Genomic DNA, 19,356 nt, shown 5'->3' with positions numbered 1-19,356 from the left:
AATTCCAAAGGGACCTTTTTTCTTCAACGGGTAATCAAAGGCGATCCATTGGATAACCAGCCTGACACATTACTGCTAGCTTGCTGGAGTGACTTGTGTGTACGGCGGTCTGTCATCACAAATGAAGATGCAGCGACTCACCCGAATATTCAAACTCTCCTTGCGGGGCCCTTGCTCCCCCGGTTAAGCTCCTCGTAGCGCTGATTAGTTGTCGCTTGGTGACCCCCCCCCCCCCCCTCGAAAACGGTGGTCCACAGATAAGACGCGCCGGCACATCCCATCTATTTATCTTTATTAAATACGAACCTCGAGCCACAGTTCGTCGTTCGATCTCCACGTGTTGCATCGCTCTCAGCATATGCACTCGGCACGCCTTGAACTGTAAGACGGCGTTGGTACCCGCTCGAAGTTCAATCCAATCTAATTACGACAGAGCACTCGTATCCGAAACGGCGCAACCGCAAATCACGCGGGACGCCCGTTAGCGACGGCTTGGTCATAAAGCGACGCAATATTGCGAGACTTGCCTCAGCGGGCGCTGTATATCTGGCGGTGCCCATGAGGCACTTTCTTCTACAGAATCCGAAATCACTCTGCTGCTTACGGTCGTGCCGCGGTATCTTGGTTACTAAAGAGAGAAGTGAAATGACGTACAGCTGTTTACTACGGCGAAAAAGTTTCATGGTTAAGGTTCTTGGAGACTGCAGCACATGCAAAGCACAGCCTACGAAATAAAGGAACACGTGATAACGCCTATGGGGGGCTCTTACGTTCAGCGATTGTTATGCAAGAAGACATATGTATTTTTGCTGCGCTGCAATATGCTGGTCAGCGAGACCTACACACAAATACACACAGAAAATACGCGTGCAGCCCACGCGTATCAGCGAAAAAGCTGACTTATCCTACATCCGAAAAAAAAAAGGAAGTTACGCATTACAGAGAAACGGGTACAAAGAGGAACTCCGATATATAGCAATTATTTTTCGTAGTAAACAAGACATAGCGTGTTGCAATACGAAAGGCCTGTCGAGTTAAGTCAAAAGGCGTAACAGTACACCTCTGCGTTTTCCGCAAAAACCCGGTCTGGGATGGGTCGCTAACGCGGATAATCATTTGAGTTCTATTCTTCTTGTAACTACACTCGCATGAAGAACGCAAAAAAGAAAGCTTTCTACTACAAAATGGGTGAAAAGAAAGAATGACGCTACTAAAGACGTGAAGTGGTGCTGCAGAGCATTTTAAAAAAAAAGGTTTGTTAGCTAGGACACGCAAGCGGGGCTAATTACGAGTGCAATCGAGCGTACATTCTTTCTCAACTGTTGCCTAAAGCCGGGTAGTTTTGAAACAGCGACAGTTATGCGAGCAGCTCAGTACAAGTATAAGCAGCATACGTGAAGAGTTAAAGTTGAAATTGCGAGCTTCCGCAACTACTCTGGAATTTTTCTGACTGGGGCACTAGTCGGGCAGCGCTGTTCACATTTAGAAATTCGAACGCTTCTTGGGGTTACGGTAACAACTTTTCAAAGTAGAGTAAACAAGCGTGGACTTTTGAAAGCCTGGGAGGCCAGGATAAGCGCTCGCGACAGACACTTTGATTGCTTCTGAGTGCGAAATATCAAAGAGCTTTGTGCTACGTACGCGCCCTCGCACGGCGCGGCTCGGTGAGTGCTATTCGTGCCCGCTACGTCCAACGAGGTAGGATTAGTCTACCAATTAGAAACTGCTTTCATTTGAGAGTGCAAACCAACAGACCGTCTGAATACGAGTCTAAAGAGAATTCCTAATGCAGTGAGCGATAAAACATTGCAGTCTTCTCACGCGAACTGCTTGATTTGAACTGTTTCAGTTAGGCGGAGTAGGAAGTTCGCCAGTGGAGTTACTTTCGTCGTATTAAAGGCATTTGTGAAAGCTGCGACTCGCCCAACAAGTTCTAACTCGTTCGTTGAGTCACGTTGGCTCACGTCATAACATTCTTTCATTTTTAACATGTCTGTGGAAGAGCGAAGGCAAGGGCTACCAGCGGGGGCAAGTCATGCGCAGCGGTCGCCGCTGTAACCAGCTGCTGCGGAAGTGTGAGCGAGACAATCATACAAAGATGGCGGAATGAAAGAGCGGCCTTTACTGCGGAACTGACGCAGCGGCGTCGCCCACGAGCGCCCTGACCTTGGAAGACAATCAAGCAATCACTTTTATTTCTTTTCTGTGTGAAAAGACGAGACAGCACAGCTTGTCGGAAGTCCTGCCCCTTTCCAGTCAACGGCATCTATTAGCGAGCAACAGGGATGTTTAAAGCGACAAAAGACGTGTCAAAAGAGTGTTCATTGCGAAGTAATAAACAAATGACATTAGCATATTTAGCACGGTATGCATAAAATACTGGCAGCAAAAGCGTAATTCCTTAATAATTAAGTGAAACCCATCGAAGCACTCAGGCCCAAATGATACTCGTACATTAAACAAAACATTCAACTAAGCAACAAAATCCAAGGATAAATTGCTAGGTACATATAATATGTTGGCGTAGTTTCTTACTTTCTAGCACTCCGGTCCAATGGTGTAGGGTAGTAAACTGTTTCTGCTCTTTTGATTAATATCCTGTTTAAATGTGGAGCAAGGATGTCCTTTTTTTCGTTTCGCTTTCTTTCTGAAGACACATACCTATGCAACTACATTCACAAAACATTTTAGTTGCAGCGCTTGCGCTATAAAAAACTTCGAAATTATCGTTTTAGAGTATGTTAAGCGAACAAGCCACCTTGCAAGTCAACAACTTCTTGTTTCTATACATTCTACAAATTAGAACTGCCATTCTTTTGCGTATCTTTCTCTCAGATAACAGAAGGGTAAAGTAGAAGGACAGAGACACTTAACAGCTGAGATGAAATATGAGAGATCATAGTATTTTCTCTTCAAAGGCCCAGGGGACATTAAACATAATAGCTACATTTCGAAACGATTGATAGCTCCATAGTCATCCATAGTTATCCAATGAAAACACAAGTAGAATGTCAACTTTTACAAGCATATATCTTGTTGGATACAAAATGGGAGACTTGTCGTGCAAAGAACTGCATGAATTTTGTAGCAAATACAATCCTGACAGCCTTGTAGTACCACGTGGCACCCCAAACAAGGCTGCAGTATCAAAAAAGTGAGAACCGCGAGTTACAAAGCATAGTTTTGAATTTAATAAAAAGAGGAAGATCCTGGGGCCTTGGCCTAAGCATTCTTGTAAGCACTTGGACACAAAGCCCTATTGCAAATCTTGAAGGCGACTGAACTGTATTAATGCTTGTTACTTTTTTTTTTACTCATACTGTTGGCCTTTCAGCCGTTACAGGGTGGGTCAAAAGCAGCACTTCAACAATTAGTACAATACATGAATATTCTAATAATACATATACAAAAAAAACAAGTCAATAGCAGTATTTCGGCAATTATTACAGTACCTGAATAACGCAGTACATGAATAGGCGAACATAACCAAACAAAAAAGATACATAAGCAAAATATTCTGCACATACTTCGATCAATAATACGACTATAAATGCAGTGTTAATAAACGAGCTCATACACACGCACCCCCCAACCAAAAAAAAAAATGATAATAACACGGCGAGCGCGTATTACGTGCGTGCATCATTCAATGTAGCTTTAAGTTTTTCTCAAATTCTTCTGCACTGATGCTTTCTCGCCTTAACGCCAGTAATTCATTCCATTCTTTAATGGTTATTGGGAAGAAGGAAAATGCATAAGCGTTAATGGGCATCTGATGTATTTGAAAAGTATTATATTTGCTTTTCCGTAGCGTTCTACCGTGTCGTGCTATCAAATGCTGTTCACTTTTGATGTTGAATGTGTTTTTAGTGAGAAGAAAAAAGAACTTTAACCTCGCTATGCGCCTGCGTTCAGCGAGCATAGGCAAGTTCAGCAAACCGAGCATTTCGGAGACAGAATCTGTGCGAGAGTCACGTGGGAGAATGAACCTTGCTGCTCGACGGTGAGCTCTTTCCAGTCTCTCAATTAACCCTGACTGATAAGGGTCCCAGATTACGCTGGAATATTCTAGCGTGGGTCTAACGTACGTTAAATAAGCTGTTAGTTTTACTGACTGTGAGGCTAACTGCAGTTTCCGTCGCAAGAACCAAAGCTTCTTTTCCGCAGTTTCGCATAATTTTATAACATGGTTCGACCAGCTTAAATTCATAGACATATGTATGCCTACGTTTTTCAGCACGTCAACCGTGGGGACCACCGCAGAATTCACTGTGTAATTAAAATCGAAAATATTATTTATTTTATTCGTTATGCGCAATACAACAGTTTTACTCTCATTTATTTTGATTTTCCATTTGTCACACCATTTTTCTATAGCCCTAAGAGCGTCACTGAGTAATTGATGATCGTCTGTGCTATTGATTTCTTTGTATATTAAGCAATCATCGGCGAAAAGTCGCACCGTGATACCTTCGTCAACTGCAGTGCAATTGTCAATAATATATACTAAAAATAGTACAGGACCTAACAGAGACCCCTGTGGGACACCAGACGTCACGTTCAACGGCTTTGATTCAATGTGTTCCACTTCTACGTATTGGGTTCTGCCCCGGAGGTACGCGGTTATCCATTTTACTATTTTCGCGTTTATTCCCGTATCAGTCAGTTTCACAATCAATTCTGCATGTAGCACTTCGTCTAATGCTTTCGACAGATCAAGACTGATGGCATCTATCTGTTTCTTCTTGTTTAATCTGCTGGCAAAATCATGCATTGTTTCAAGAAGCTGACTTGTCAAAAGGCGCTGTCGGAATCCGTGTTGGTTGGGAAATAATCAGTTCGCATTTTCGATGTACGTGTAAATTGACTTGGCTACAACATGTCCTAGGAGCTTGCAGCAAACGCAGGTCAGCGATATTGGACAATAATTTTCATTATCTGTCTATCTCCTGATTTGTGCACAGGTATAACCTTTACCGTAAGCCAGTCATCAGGGACTCGGCCTTCCGCAAGTGACGCGTTGAACATGATTTTTAAGTAATGCGTAACCCATTCGGCATACCTGCGCATAAATACGTTCGGTATGTTATCGGGGCCTACCGATTTTTTGACGTTAATGTTTAGTAGAAGAACTACAATTCCCTCATATGAGACCTCAACGTCTGGCATCTTTTCCGAGCGAAGCGATGTGGAGAGTATCTATTCAGTACTGGATTGTGACGGAACAGAAAACACCGACTGAAAGAACTCGTTGTAAGAAGAAGTAATCACTGCAGGATTAGTAACTACAGCTTTATCAACTACAATGCTATGCGACTCGTTGTCATTTTTCGACATGTGACGGCAAAATTTATCGGGAGACGACCTCATGTAATATGTCAATGTTTCTTTGTAATATCTACTTTTGGCTTCAGTAATCATAGAACGCAGTTGTGCAGACAACTCAGTTATTTTTGCGAGGTCTTTTGTTACTTTCCGTCTCTGGCGGCTTATTCTACGTTTTAGTTGGATGATTTCCCTGTTGATCCAAGGGTTCCGTTTAGTTTTTCGAGGATTCCTGTTCACAATTACTGCCTCTTTATTATTTTTCTTACCTTCCCTTGTTACCTATTCTTCTGGCTTTCCCCCTCCCCAAGTGTAGGGTATCCCGCCTGGCACGTCCTTGGTTAACCTCCCTTCCTTTCCCTTTTCGCATCTCTCTCTCGCTCTCTCTTAACCACCTCCTGTATTATTTTACTTCTTATTGAATAGAAATATGCACCTGAGAGTCACTAAAAGATTGCTGATTAACAAAGAAGAAATTAACATGGAACAAATGTTGAATGATGAAATGCCCAACTGTAGCGTTGCTGGCTGTTTAGTCTAGGTGACAACCTTCCATGTTTTCTCACATCGTGCCAATATCATGTCAATGGCATTTTTGGCACCACACAAGCTGGTAGTCTTTGTGCAAAGATTAATTATGCCACGAAGACACAGCAAAGAGGCCGAGCTAAGCAAGAACCAGCTTTTTGCCTCTGACGTACGTGTGGCATACGATACATCGGCCAGTCAGTAAAGTGTATCAAAGACAGACAAGATAGGCCACCAGAACACAATAATAATGTAATCAAACTCACTGTCTGAAAACCTTGCCTTGCATAGTCGGCCGCTTTGGTTTCCCAGTTTAAAACGCTATTTAAAACCCTGATAGAACTACAGTAGAATGTTCGGAGCCTTAGAGATTCACTCCTCAAAAGATGATTGTGCCAGCAGCCATTCCCAGGTATATTGAGTTTCTTGCCGTGATTCTATGACCAATTAGAGGAATGTGCGATCGGAAGGACGCGAGTGGCATCCTTCTTTTTTTTTTTTGTCTGCTTATGTTGGCCTGGCTTTTTAACTGTGTAAAAGGCAAAACGTGTCAGTAGATGCACACACTTCTCTCGTCCCGTTTCCTTGTTTCGTCCCGTCTAATAAAGCAGTTCTTTTTAAAATCTAATTGATTGCCACATTCTTTGAGCCATTCCTACTGCTTGGCGTATCATATTTTTCTGTCAGCTTGTGATTTTTGTTAGAGATTCGGTGCAGGCGATTTGCCTGAAACGTCGCATCATCTAGAACACTACTTATTTTGCACGCGTCTGGAACCCTGTTGGGCGCACAAACAATACGTGGCTCTTGCAATTTCTAAACTTTTTTTCTTTCGGCCATTGATTGTTTGTTTCTACTTGCGTAACTCGCACCGTACTTTCGTCATAACATCTACTGATGAATGTTGGGTTGTTTCTTTGTTTCTCTTATTTACTTCCTCAAATCTCTTTCTAGACTGTTTCCCAAATCACGAAGCTCCTGCCTAATATACTGCTTAAAATCCAAGCACGGTTAACGAATTCTCACAAACACACACACGCGTGAGATCTACGTGAACCCGGCCTTGAGCGCATTTTCCCAATGTCACATTGGCAAAAGGTCTAACGTTCGCAGTTATTTGCGCTCGTCGTACCCCTAATTTAGCATGCCTGGAGAGAGTATTCCTTCAAGACCAACCGCTTGCTTGCTTGTAGCCATGGGAACCAACAAAGAGACAGCATTGCACTCCGAGAATCACTGATTACGGCCGGCGAAAAGCCAGACCGGCGAAAACGAGCGCCGACTGCCGGGCAATGTCGACGGTACATGCGCGCCGTTCCTGATGAATATTAAAGCGCGCGCGTGCGCCTGCCTATGGGCGGGCTCCATGCCCACGGCGTGAGAATAGTGTGTCCGCCTAATCAGCTCGCCCAATCCGTCATTCTCGAGACCTGGTCAGCCGCCGCAGTGCCGGGCGTTCTCGGCCCACGCCTCGCGCGATCGGCCGGCCCCGCCTCGCACAGCAGTAACTCGGCACGCGGTCGTGCGTTACCGTAAACGCAGCACCGTTACGGCGCTTGGCACGCACTTGATCCGTCGTGCCTGACGAGCGTGAGCGGGGCACGTCGCAGGCGGTCCACTCACCCGAAGTCCGGCCGCCGAGTCGGAAAATAAGTCTGCACGCGCACTCATTCCGAGCTCCGCGGCGGCCATAGTCCCGGCAAGGAGAGGCGCTATCGGGTGAACGTTGCCCGTAAATTCATATTTGATTGAGGCACCGGGCCATTCCTGTAGCTGCTACTGGTGAGGTGTGCCGCTGCATTTATTGAAAATGGGGATGTATCCTTTATGCGAAGTCCTTCTACGACATTAGCATATATATTTTACTGCGCAGTTGCGATCGGTGTTATACATACGCACATGTTTCGCATGAACAGCTCGTGGGCTCGAAACGGGTTAATATATCATTATGCGGCAAAGCGCATACCAGATAGTTTCTTATCGGTATGTGCAACTTATCAGAAAGGGATATTTAACGACGGGATATATTAGTTTAGAATGTTAAACTCTCACAAATTAATTATGTACAACGCAATGAAATGAAACCGTGGTTCCTTGAGTAAACTACGGGGGGGGGGGGACGAAAAGCTAGTAAAACAGCTTACGTTACGAAATAGTCCGGTACGTTATTGAAGCACCCAGATACTTCTTTTTCTGCTCCTTTTCCTGTTATTAAAGACGTATGCGTGACCGACACGTGAAGTCATCCCAACTATGTTTATTTCGTTGCATAGAAAAAGAACCCCTTCGATTGCTCTGAAAAACTAGTCAGCGCGTCACTTAGGTCCCGGACAAACTTGCACAGCACAGAAGCGAGCATGAGGAGCTCGCCGAGGTGCAGCATCCCCTTCAGCCAGCAGGTCGCCGCTTATCACAGGGACCCAAGGAGGCCGTGAAACTACAAAGCTATATTTGGCATTTGTGAAGAGTTGAGGGTTATAACGATGCGAAACGGATTCGATATAAAGGAGTGTGTGGCACAGCCATCAGTGTTCGAATGGGCTTGATTCATTCGGACACTGATGGTTTCCTATTGGCGTTGAGTAAGACGACAAACGGTTGGAGCAACACTTAACGAAATGAAAACGCCGCTCGTGCCTGGCTGAGCGGTGCTTGAGGGGCGAAAGGGGGGAGGGGGGCGTGGCGTCATGGTAGGAGATGCGAGTAGCCCGTGACTGTGACTTACGTACTATGTATTACAGGAATATTGCCGTAGCGAAGGCGAAATTCCCTTACAAAAATTTTTGTAGTAAGTCTACAGACTGTCTATAAATATTTCTTTAGACTAGTCTATAGACAGTCTGCAGACTTATTGTCTTACACTCTTTATAAACTAGTCTATAAAATGCTTGTCTATAGACAGTCTATCGATAAATTAAAATTCAAATTTGTATGCAATTGTCTACACAATATCTATGGAAAAATGTCTATAGATACTCTACAGACATTTGCTTATAGACATTTTATAGACTTCAGTCTACAAAAGTAGAATCTATGGACTGCCTACAGACAAATATCTATAGATAGCCTGTACACATTTGTTTAAGACATTTTACAGACTTCAGTCTATAAAAGTAGGACGGCACTTTTGTATAATGAAGTCTATAAAATGTTTATAAGCAAATGTCTACAAACTATCTATAGACATTTGTCTATAAACATTTTATAGACTTCAGTCTACAAAAATAGGAGTGTATAACCCTATACACTTTTGTCTATAGACATTCTGCAGGCATTTGTCTACAAACGTGAATTTTAATTAATCTATAGACAGTCTGTAGAGTTTCTGTAGATTAAGACAATTTATAGACTAGCCTTCAAAAAGTGTAAGGGCATAAGTACGTAGAATGCCTATAGACAATTCCTGTATACCAGTCTATAGTTAATCTATTGACTTTAGCCTTGCACTATTTGTCGACTATTGTTGATACAGGGTGTCCCAGCTAACATAAGATTAGTGAAGCTGTTCAACGAAGAATAATGTAAAAAAAGGCCGTGCAGTAAGATCCGAATTTAAGACCTATGGTGTTCAGCCGTCACACATCTGACCTGCAGGTTTTTTTATAATAGTGTACCTTGCACCGTGTTTCTTTTTTTTTAATCTTCTACTTTCATTGACAAGCTTGGCTACAATAACCGTGATCGACACCCGATATACTAGCTATATAAACCACATTTTTCCGGCTATGCTACGATCATATATAAGCACTCGCTGATGGGGTTGTTAATGAGCAGTCCATTGGACCATCTCTATAAAAATTTATTGCATCCGTCATGCCTATGGGAACATACCTTGGGAACTGTACATAGAAAATCGTGCATGCGGACGGAAGCAGTCGTAAAACTTCAAATACATGTAGTCGCGAATCTTTATGTAAGGCTGCATAAGCATTTGTACACGAGCACATTTAAGAAATAATACAGTTGCATGCAATGCATCCGCTTGAATGAAATCTGCTAGCTATCTACAAGTTAGCTTACATTTTTGTTTACACATGGCAGCAAAAAAACTTTGAATGTTTATTATGCATGGGCATCTCTTGCTTCTCAACTGCACTTACGCATACATCTCAATAGCTGAATAATGCTCCTGAACCAGCTGTACTCTCATATGTTGCATAAACAGAAAAAATATTGAAGCAATTCCACTAGTGCTGAATCATGCAGTGCAAAAAAGAAAACAAGTGCACCGATATTGAGTTAACTCTTTTTATTGCGCGATATATTATTTTCTTAAAATGCAGGCTTTACGCTATGATAGAAAGAGGCTATTTACAGATTTACAGACTACTTACCCTTGGCAAACAAGGTCGCCAGGCAGGCCTTGACCTTCGTATCATATGTTCCACAGGTGCTGCAAATGTATGCTGGAAATAAGTAGATGCAACAATGGGAGGCAAAAATAACAATTGTGTATTCTTTGTATTTTCATTATGCAGCTTAATAAATTTTCTCAAACCACCTAAGTCAATAATCAATGCTGTCTAACAAATCAGTAGTATTATGTATTGTTCAATTTTTGACATGATGAACAATTAAACAGTCACAACTGATGCTGGTGCTGCAGCAACAGTACGTCGCTTTTATGGCAAGCTTATATTACACATTAATGTAATTATCTCAAATGATCGCTATATCAATTACTAAAACAAGGTTACCCAGTTGGACTGTCTGTACGTTTTTGGCTGGTAATTTTTGCCCTTGCAGAATGACATGCTCAGAAGAGTGACTGGAGTATTGACAGTATCATGCCAAAGGTTGTAATTTATTTTCCTTAATACACATTTAAGTGTCTTTCTCATACTCTTAAATCATTGACCATAACTTCAACAGAAGGCGGATGGTCTGATTGTATTGATATTGTCTTGCGCATGGTGACACGGTTGCAAGTTAGGTGTATCACATTAACACCTGAAATACCACGCGAGCACTTTCTGTGTCGTGGAACGACAGATATGCACCTCCTGGGAAGCAATACTAAAACTATAGTTCGAATTAATGCCGTCCCAGTAAATTATTTACGGTTCTTTCAAACATGAGTACTTTTTCTAGAGTTTCGATGTTCACGACTTTTAGTTAAGCAAAAACAATTGAGTTCAAAAATGCCATGTCAGTATGCTTCGTTTTCACTTTCTTTTCAATAAATGGTACCAATTTGTCTACAAGATATGTTTACAAGAATCTCTGGAAACATTGCTTGACATATAATATGACAGCACACCTATGTGGACATTTTCAAATTCCCCGAGCTTTTTCCAATTCTTCCCTGGCTGTTTTCATGAAAATTTCCCGGCAGTCTATGGCACCCACAGCTTAAGTGCAATAGAAAAGTATTGTGGTTTAATGCTTGCCAAGTTACTGCCAGTCCATAATTTTTAGATAAAAGAAATAACACGCCAGTCACTTGACATGCAATATTATTTATTTATTTTTTATTTTATTAATACTGTAAGCCTTTACAAGCTCTTACAGGAGTGGGAACAACAAAGAAAAACAACAACGAAAAGTAATGATTGCCAGCAATAGAAAAAAAAAAGATCCGAAAATAAGAAATGAAAGAAACGAAAGTCCTAAAACAGTACAGACTGTTCCTGTACTAAACAGTACAGGAAAGGGTGCGCGTTATACACTGATTTCGGAATAACTGCAAGCGGCATACACAGTAAAAGCATACACTACAAGAACTGTGATCAGCATACACATGAAACATACACTCCGTGCGCAGCCCTTTTGTTTTCTACAACGGCGCAACCTGCTGATCAAAAAAATTTTCAATCTTGACAGAAAATGTGATGACAGATTCCGAGGACACAATGTCGTGTGGCAGTTTATTCCATAATTCTATGACTGACGGAAAGAAGGAATACTTGAATGTATTACAGCGGGAGGTATATGGCCTGATACTCTTGTCATGGTTTGTTCTGGCTGAGCGCTGGTATGGTGGTTTTAGGTACGCGTGTTTGCTTATATTAATGCTGTCATGATAAAGAAGGTAGAGAAACTTTAAGGCAGCAACGCGTCGGCGAATTGCCAATGTTTGAATGTTTGCCCGGTTGCGTAGTGCGGTTATGCTGACGTCACGTGAATACTGCGAATACACAAACCGGAGAGCTTTATTTTGAATTCCCTCCAGTTGATTAAGAAGGCAGATTTGGTGCGGATTTCAGATAATACTGCCGTATTCAAGGATTGGCCTTACAAGGGCCTTATACCTTGCAAGCCTAACTTTGGAAGGTGCCAGTGCATGTTTCCTGCGAAGGTATCCGAGCTGTCTATATGCTTTTGTGCACGTCTGTTTAATGTGAACGTCCCATTTTAATGTGTTTGTGATGGTAACACCTAAGTATTTAACTTTGTCGGCTTCTGTTACATGTAATCCCAATAGATGATATGCAAATTTTAAGGGTACCTTTTTTCGAGTTATATGCATGGATGAAGTTTTTGCTACGTTAATTTCCATTCCCCATTCTTGACACCATCTGGCAATGTTAGTTAAGGAGGAATTAAGTCGAATCTGGTCGTTAATCGTCCGTACTGTGGTGTAGATTACACAGTCCTCTGCAAATAGCCTTACTGTTACGTCAGGTTCAACTTGAGAATGAATGTCATTAACAAAAATTAGAAAAAGAATCGGACCCAGCACAGACCCCTGTGGAACACCGGAGTAGACATCTAACTCTTCAGATTCAGTGCCATTTATTTCAACGTACTGGCTGCGGTTAGAGAGATAGGCGGTTATCCAGTGTACTATGTTAGTGTCAATCGCAATATTCTTAAGTCTGTCAATTAATTTTGGATGGGGTACCCTGTCAAATGCTTTGGAAAAGTCTATGAATATTGCGTCAACTTGAAGTCTCGAGTTAATTACTGTAGCAAAGTCATGCGTTATTTTCGAGGAGTTGAGTGACGGTAGAAAGACCTTTGCGAAATCCGTGTTGTTTGGGGTACAGTAGATTGTTATCTTCTAAGTAGGTGGTCATTGCTTTGCTAATAATATGCTCCATCATTTTACAACAAGAACTAGTGAGTGAAATCGGCCTGTAAGTGTTCACCAGTAACTTATTGCCTCCTTTGTGAATCGGAAGGACCTTGGCCCGGAGCCAGTCCATCGGCAGGGTGGCTGTTTGAAGTGATACTACGAAAATTGCATGCAAGAAAGGAGTTATCTGTTCTGCATAACGCCGCAGAAAAGCATTTGAAAGATTGTCAGGACATGAAGATTTTTTAACGTCAATCTGAAGCAATAAATTAAGTATTCCTTCTTGGGTTATGACTACTTCAGACATTGATAACGGCGGATCCGTCCCAGTTTCGCTTTCTGTAAGTGCAGGGGTACGTGTAAAAACGGAGTGAAAGTATCTGTTGAATGTGTTGGCGACAGTGTGAGCTTCATCAGTTATGATTCTATTTACATCGATTTGAGTCACTTGGTTCTCGGGCCTGGATAAGTAGCGCGAAAACTTTTGTGGATTATGTGTCATAAAATTTATTAGTGTTGTTGAAAAAAAAACATTCCTTGCCTTCCGTAAAGCAGTTTTTAGCTCACCAGAAAGTCTGCGAATGTCTTCAGGATTACGTTTTTTCTTCCGCATCCTTTGCAGTTTTCTTTTTAGGTAGATCACACTACGCGTAATCCATGGGTTTCTGCGTTTTGTACGTTTCATACGCGTGGGAACGAACGTTTCCTCACAATGTGTTATTATGTCTTTTAGTTTAAGCCATAGATTATTCACTGTACCATAATTTTCAATGGAAAAGGTTTCCAACGCTACTTCAAGGTAGTCGACGATGCTGACGTCGTCAGCTCTATTGTAGTTTTTATCAGCTATACATGATTCTGGAACTGGTCCGCTAGCGCCGATAGTAACTGTTAGCAGCAGCAGTTTATGATCTGATATGCCCTCTTCGAGTGTGATGTCGGCTGTTAGATGGTTAGCGACAAATGCAAGGTCTAGTATTGAAAATGTTTGCCCTTGAATGCAGCGTCGGCTCTGTGACAAGCTGAGATAACGAAAAACTAAACGCCATGTTCAAAAGCAGTTCGGAACTATTAACATCTCTGCTGCCGGCTGTCAACGTACTCCAATCAATAGTGGCTAGATTAAAATCACGTGTAAGAATTAACTTAGTACGATCTTTCAACCTGCCACAAGGAAGTCTTGAATTTTCATTATGTAGTCGTCGGACGCGTTTGGTTTCCAATAAAATACCGCCTATGAGCACAGGTGAATCATGGACATATACAGTGCACCACACACTTTCATGACCTGGAATACATTGCTCTTTGCGAAAAGATAAGCCCTGCCGTACTGCTATAGCGACTCCGCCCCCGCGACTGTCGCGGTCGGAGCGAAGAAGAAAATAAGAAGGAGGAACTATTTCTGAATAATGAATATCAGCGTGCAGCCATGTTTCCGTTATGACGACAATGTCAGGTGAGTAAATTAACAAGATATCTTCTAATTTTTGAGTTTTATTAACAATGCTCCTTGCATTAATACATACTAAAGAAAGTGAATTTACAACTCCTGCTCGTCATGCGTTGTCAGCACTGGACTTCCCGGCGTCGTCGCGACGTAGGCTGTTCAAAGGTAGCCTGCATTTCTGTAGTTCATTCCATATATATAGTTTATCGTTCACTTTAAGCTTATTAAAAAGAAGTGTTACCTTATCACCAGCGTCACGTTCTGCTTTGGAGGACTGCCAAAGTTTCCTACGTATGTCACGTACTGAGGCCGAGAAGTCTTCCGATATAGATATCGAGCAATTTTTCAGCTTCTTGCAGTTACGAAGAACAGTCATTTTTTCTGTGAAATTGTAAAACCTTATAATTACAGGCCTTGTGCTCTTCCTTTTCCCAATGCGGTGTACACGCTCGACTGATCTCGTTTCTACACCGAGTTTGTCTTTGAATACACCGTTGGCTACCGGTTGTTCCAGATCTTTACTAGTTTGATCGCTTTTTTCTTCCAACCCATAAATAATAATGTTATTCCTACGGCTTCTGTTTTCCATGTCGTCTATTTTTTTGCTCAGGCTCTGGATATCTTTGCTCATTGCGGTGACGTGCTGTTCGCACTGCTCCAGCTTTTCACGATATTGTTTAAGCGATGTAAGAGTAAATTCAATTTCTGTCAATCTAGATTGAACGCCGGGCAATCTTTCTTCTAAAGTGTACTGCGAGGTTTGAATTTCCGTAACCCTTTTTAAGATCTCATCGAGCGTATTTGGGCCTGGATTTTCCTCGATGTCACCACTAAGCAGCAACAGCGAACGAACAGAAGCACTCGCAAGCACATCACAAAATACACTCAGGGTCTGGTAGCACCACAAAACAAATAGCATCACTTTTGTAACACTTAGAAAAAGGACATTTCTTTCTAACCTGTACAAGAAGAAGAAAGTGGTTTTCCATGGCGTCCTTCACGGTGCCACCAAGCCCACTGAAGAGGGCCTGCGCTTGCTGCGGCCTTTTGTACGCTTCGTCCGATGTCGCTGTTGTCACTGATTGGCCGAAGGGACGACGCAGGTGCGGCGTTGCGATCGTGCTCGATGCTTGATCCACAGGCGGCAAGATTGGCGTTGTCAGCCGTGTTGATAGCCCAGTGGGGTGCTGCTCATGATGATGCAGGATAGCCAGTGTTTCGGTATCATGGTGTCGAACAATCGAAGACCGGTCGCAGTTCCGAGTGGCCCCTGTCAGTCCGAGCAGCGTCTGTACAAGAAGAAGAAAGTGGTTTTTCATGGCGTCCTTCACGGTGCCACCAAGCCCACTGAAATTCAACTGAAATGAATCCTTTGTTTAATAAAGCTGACAAGGGCTTGGGGAAGTTCGTAATTCATGGCAATACGAGCACAGTACGGAAAACAAGGACAAAGAAAGACACGCACGTAAAGCAGATGCAACAGTTACGTAAGCAGATGCAGTAAGCAGTCACGTAAGCAGATGCAATGAGTTATTTTTAGGGTTCATTAGTAGCTTTATATATAATTTCCTCTAATCACCTATGTATCTATTTAATTTGGTTTACCTCTGACTAAAGACTACATACCAATACGAATCAGTGCGATTGTAACGTTTCATCATGTTACAGTATGATGAGCAGATAGACAACCGCAATGGTCGCTCGTGCCAGCAACGGTGCGTTTCGTTTCAAGACAGGTTCATGTGAAACATACTGTACTTATCATAATAAGAAGCAAATGCGAGAATCCCAAACGATTCCTCTAATAATAATTGCTGAAACAAAGATACCAGGCTGGACTGTGCACATCTTTCGGGTTTTAATGCAATATGCCCGTGCCGAACGAACATCCGCAGAATAGCGACTGCAATTTTCAACAATCACGTTAAGGATTGCAATGCATTTCCTCTTAAAACAGTATGCAATGTCTTTTCCCATACTCCGAGATTAATATATTATTTGCCACACTTTCAGTAGAATTCACATGAAAGGGGTTTATTGATAAGGTCACGTATCAGCTAAAATATGTTACGATCTCTTAGGTGTGTTGATAATGGTAGAAGAAGTGCAATGTGCGCTAAATTATTTGAAGAATCTGTGCATTACCTATTAGGAAAAGACCACCAAATCGATAATCTGGTTCTTATTTCTTTTGTACAGCACATGTAGTAACGTAGTGTACAGTATTTCCAAAACGACGGCACTAAACGTAACAGTAATGAAAACTGGAACACGCACTACAAGGGCTTCATACCATGAACAATTCTCAAAATGCGAATCTGCGCCAGCAGCTGCCTAGCGAATAACAGCACGTAAACTGCATAACGCCGAAGCATCGAAAGGCGCTTAACGCTTTTCAAATAGCCAGGAAGATAACTCCTGCTGCTAAACTGTTCATAAAAGGGACCCGAAAAAAATCTTCCAATTATCGTGAAACCCAATGCCTTCAGTTTGAAACGTGTAAAGGTGCTTCCTCGAGCGAGTAATTCATTGTTCTCTAATTTTTTTGGCTAAGCTGCGAAGCTGCGAGTGACTCAGCTTATCGCAGGTTTCGTGCTCCGAAAGCTTTTGCGGTTGCATATATTTAGATTGGTTGCCAGGAGCCAATACTGCTACTTTTACCCTGTACGAAAACGGCAGCTCCAGCACTGCTGATGCATGCCCCGCAAGCACGGCCTTTTATTCGAGTACGCTAGCACTTATTCAACTATATATCTCTGTTTGAAAATTCTTCACACTAACACAATTTCGAGATATGTACGTATAGCGTGTCACGAGAATTTCAGTACACATGCGGCGCAGCGTTCATGGCGGCCCGATCGAGCGCCACGAAACGAGATCTACCCACACACGGCTGCTCAACACACGCAATCAGCTAAGAGGCTGCTCAGTATCAAGGTAATACATGGTGTACTTTCTTTTTTACGCACATCAACTATGACGCTAAAATCAATAAGCGTGAGCGATCACTTGCCATAAAACATTTCATATAGTAGACGCGAGAACAAGAGCCCGTTATCAAATCATCTAAAGGACAAATCGACACTATGCCCGAGTCGCCTACACTACATGCCGCCGATTCGCACTACGAAATGCGCTCACCTAACCATCAGCTATTGACGCGAAAAATATTTGCTGAAACTTACCGTTCAGTCAAGTTGACGTGCGATGCCACAAAGAAGACACGAATACACAGACACCAAGGTTCGGGCAGGCACCGCACACCGCTGCACCAAGCGTTCACGTGCCTGGCGCAGTCGTGGAGAATTCAAATTGACGCAGACAGATGGCGCACCGTTGTTCCTGCCATTGCGCATGCGCAGGCACTCAAGGCGACGAGGGTGTGCGTGCTCCAAGAATTCTCTCTCTCTCTCTCTCTTCGTGACATTCACTCGAAACGGGTTGCTTTTCTTTTCCATTTTTCAGTCTTTTTCATGGATGAAGGAAATGCGTTGGCAAGTTGCATTACAAACACGGTGAGCTATCATGTGACACTGGAACGTACACTTGGATGAATACGCTGTTTGTAAAAGCCGTCACAGGGCCCGTCAGGCGCTTGCATTATCGCCAACGACGATGAGTAATATACAGTGCATTGTAGCATATCTTCCAGCGTACCACCAAATGGGATACCTGCACACGTGTTAGCGCAAATTTTCTGTTCCGATGATAGGCCTAATCAATAAATACAGTAATTACGTACGCACATGCTCGGTCGCGCCGGCATACCGCCTGCGAAGGACTGGGTGGGCTCGGAGGATTTGGCGCATATTTTAAATGAATGAGAAACGTTGAGGAGTTTATAGTGCAGGATATAAGTTAAAGAAACACCACCCGATGGTAGTGATGCAGCCGAGATATGAAGACAACGTGAAAAGTATCTGAGAATCGTACAACACACAACGCCCACACCACATACATGTGATCGTTTCATCACACACTCACGAAGTCTGCGTTGTCAGCCACAAACATCAGGAGTATGAGCTATTCGCTTGATGCCTGTTTGAAATCCGCTTGTAGGTATAGTTGGCATTCATAACATCTATTGTCAAAATTGGATCGGCATATTATTTTCGTTATTCTGCTGCCGCAAAAGTCATGCTATGACAACTGTGAAAACTCTCTTGGGATTTCCGAGAGCGACTACGTAGATCCTATCATGTGGTCAACAAATGCGGAGGTATACACTATGTGTATACTAAAGTCTACATATAGGCTCTAAAGCAATCTCGGCAGTATCCAACTCCAGTGGCTTATATCTAACGTAGCTCCGTGTTATCCACCGGTACCTACGCTTGGTTACAGCGTACACGGATTGGGCCGAGATTAACGACGTTTGCCTATAATCAATCTATAAACATCATGTGAAGCTTAAGCAATAAGACATTTACAGTAATGGCTATTTCCTACTTCATGTCACGCCTTACCACAATCGCAATACGGGCTGTTCGCTCAAGTTAACATGACCTTTGGTGACGTCCTAACTTATGACCTTCATCGGCGGTGATGTAGGAAACCGTGGAAAATCATTCGAACTGCAAAGAAGTATACAGGTTGTTTCACTTAATATGAGCCAGACTTTAAAGAATGCAAATGTTACCTAGCTGGAGAGAACCATGGTAATGTTGTTTGCCGTCGCTTGGAGATACTCAGATTATTTTTTGCGTTCCCCCTGAATAAATAATTTGCCTTAATTAATGAGGTTCTCAATTACTATAGTTAGACGAAAAGTTTCAATGAGAAAATCGTAGATCAACATGATAAACTCCCGATGCAGCTTTCTGTTTGCTTAACACGTGCTACATAAGCGTTTTTCCGAGCGCGAAAGAAGCTACGAATACATGCAATGCGTCTCCAGCGGCGAGTCGCGCGGCAATATATATATGCGTGTGTGTGTGCATGTGTATCAGTGTGTGTGAAGAAATCTATAAACCGGGAGCAGACAAAAAGAAACAAGCATCATATCGACTAATTTCTATACGCCGTCTATAAAATTGGA

This window comes from Dermacentor andersoni, chromosome 1 (assembly GCF_023375885.2).
Source record: "Dermacentor andersoni chromosome 1, qqDerAnde1_hic_scaffold, whole genome shotgun sequence".
Classification (NCBI taxonomy): domain Eukaryota; kingdom Metazoa; phylum Arthropoda; class Arachnida; order Ixodida; family Ixodidae; genus Dermacentor; species Dermacentor andersoni.
This window is presented reverse-complemented; position numbering follows the sequence as displayed.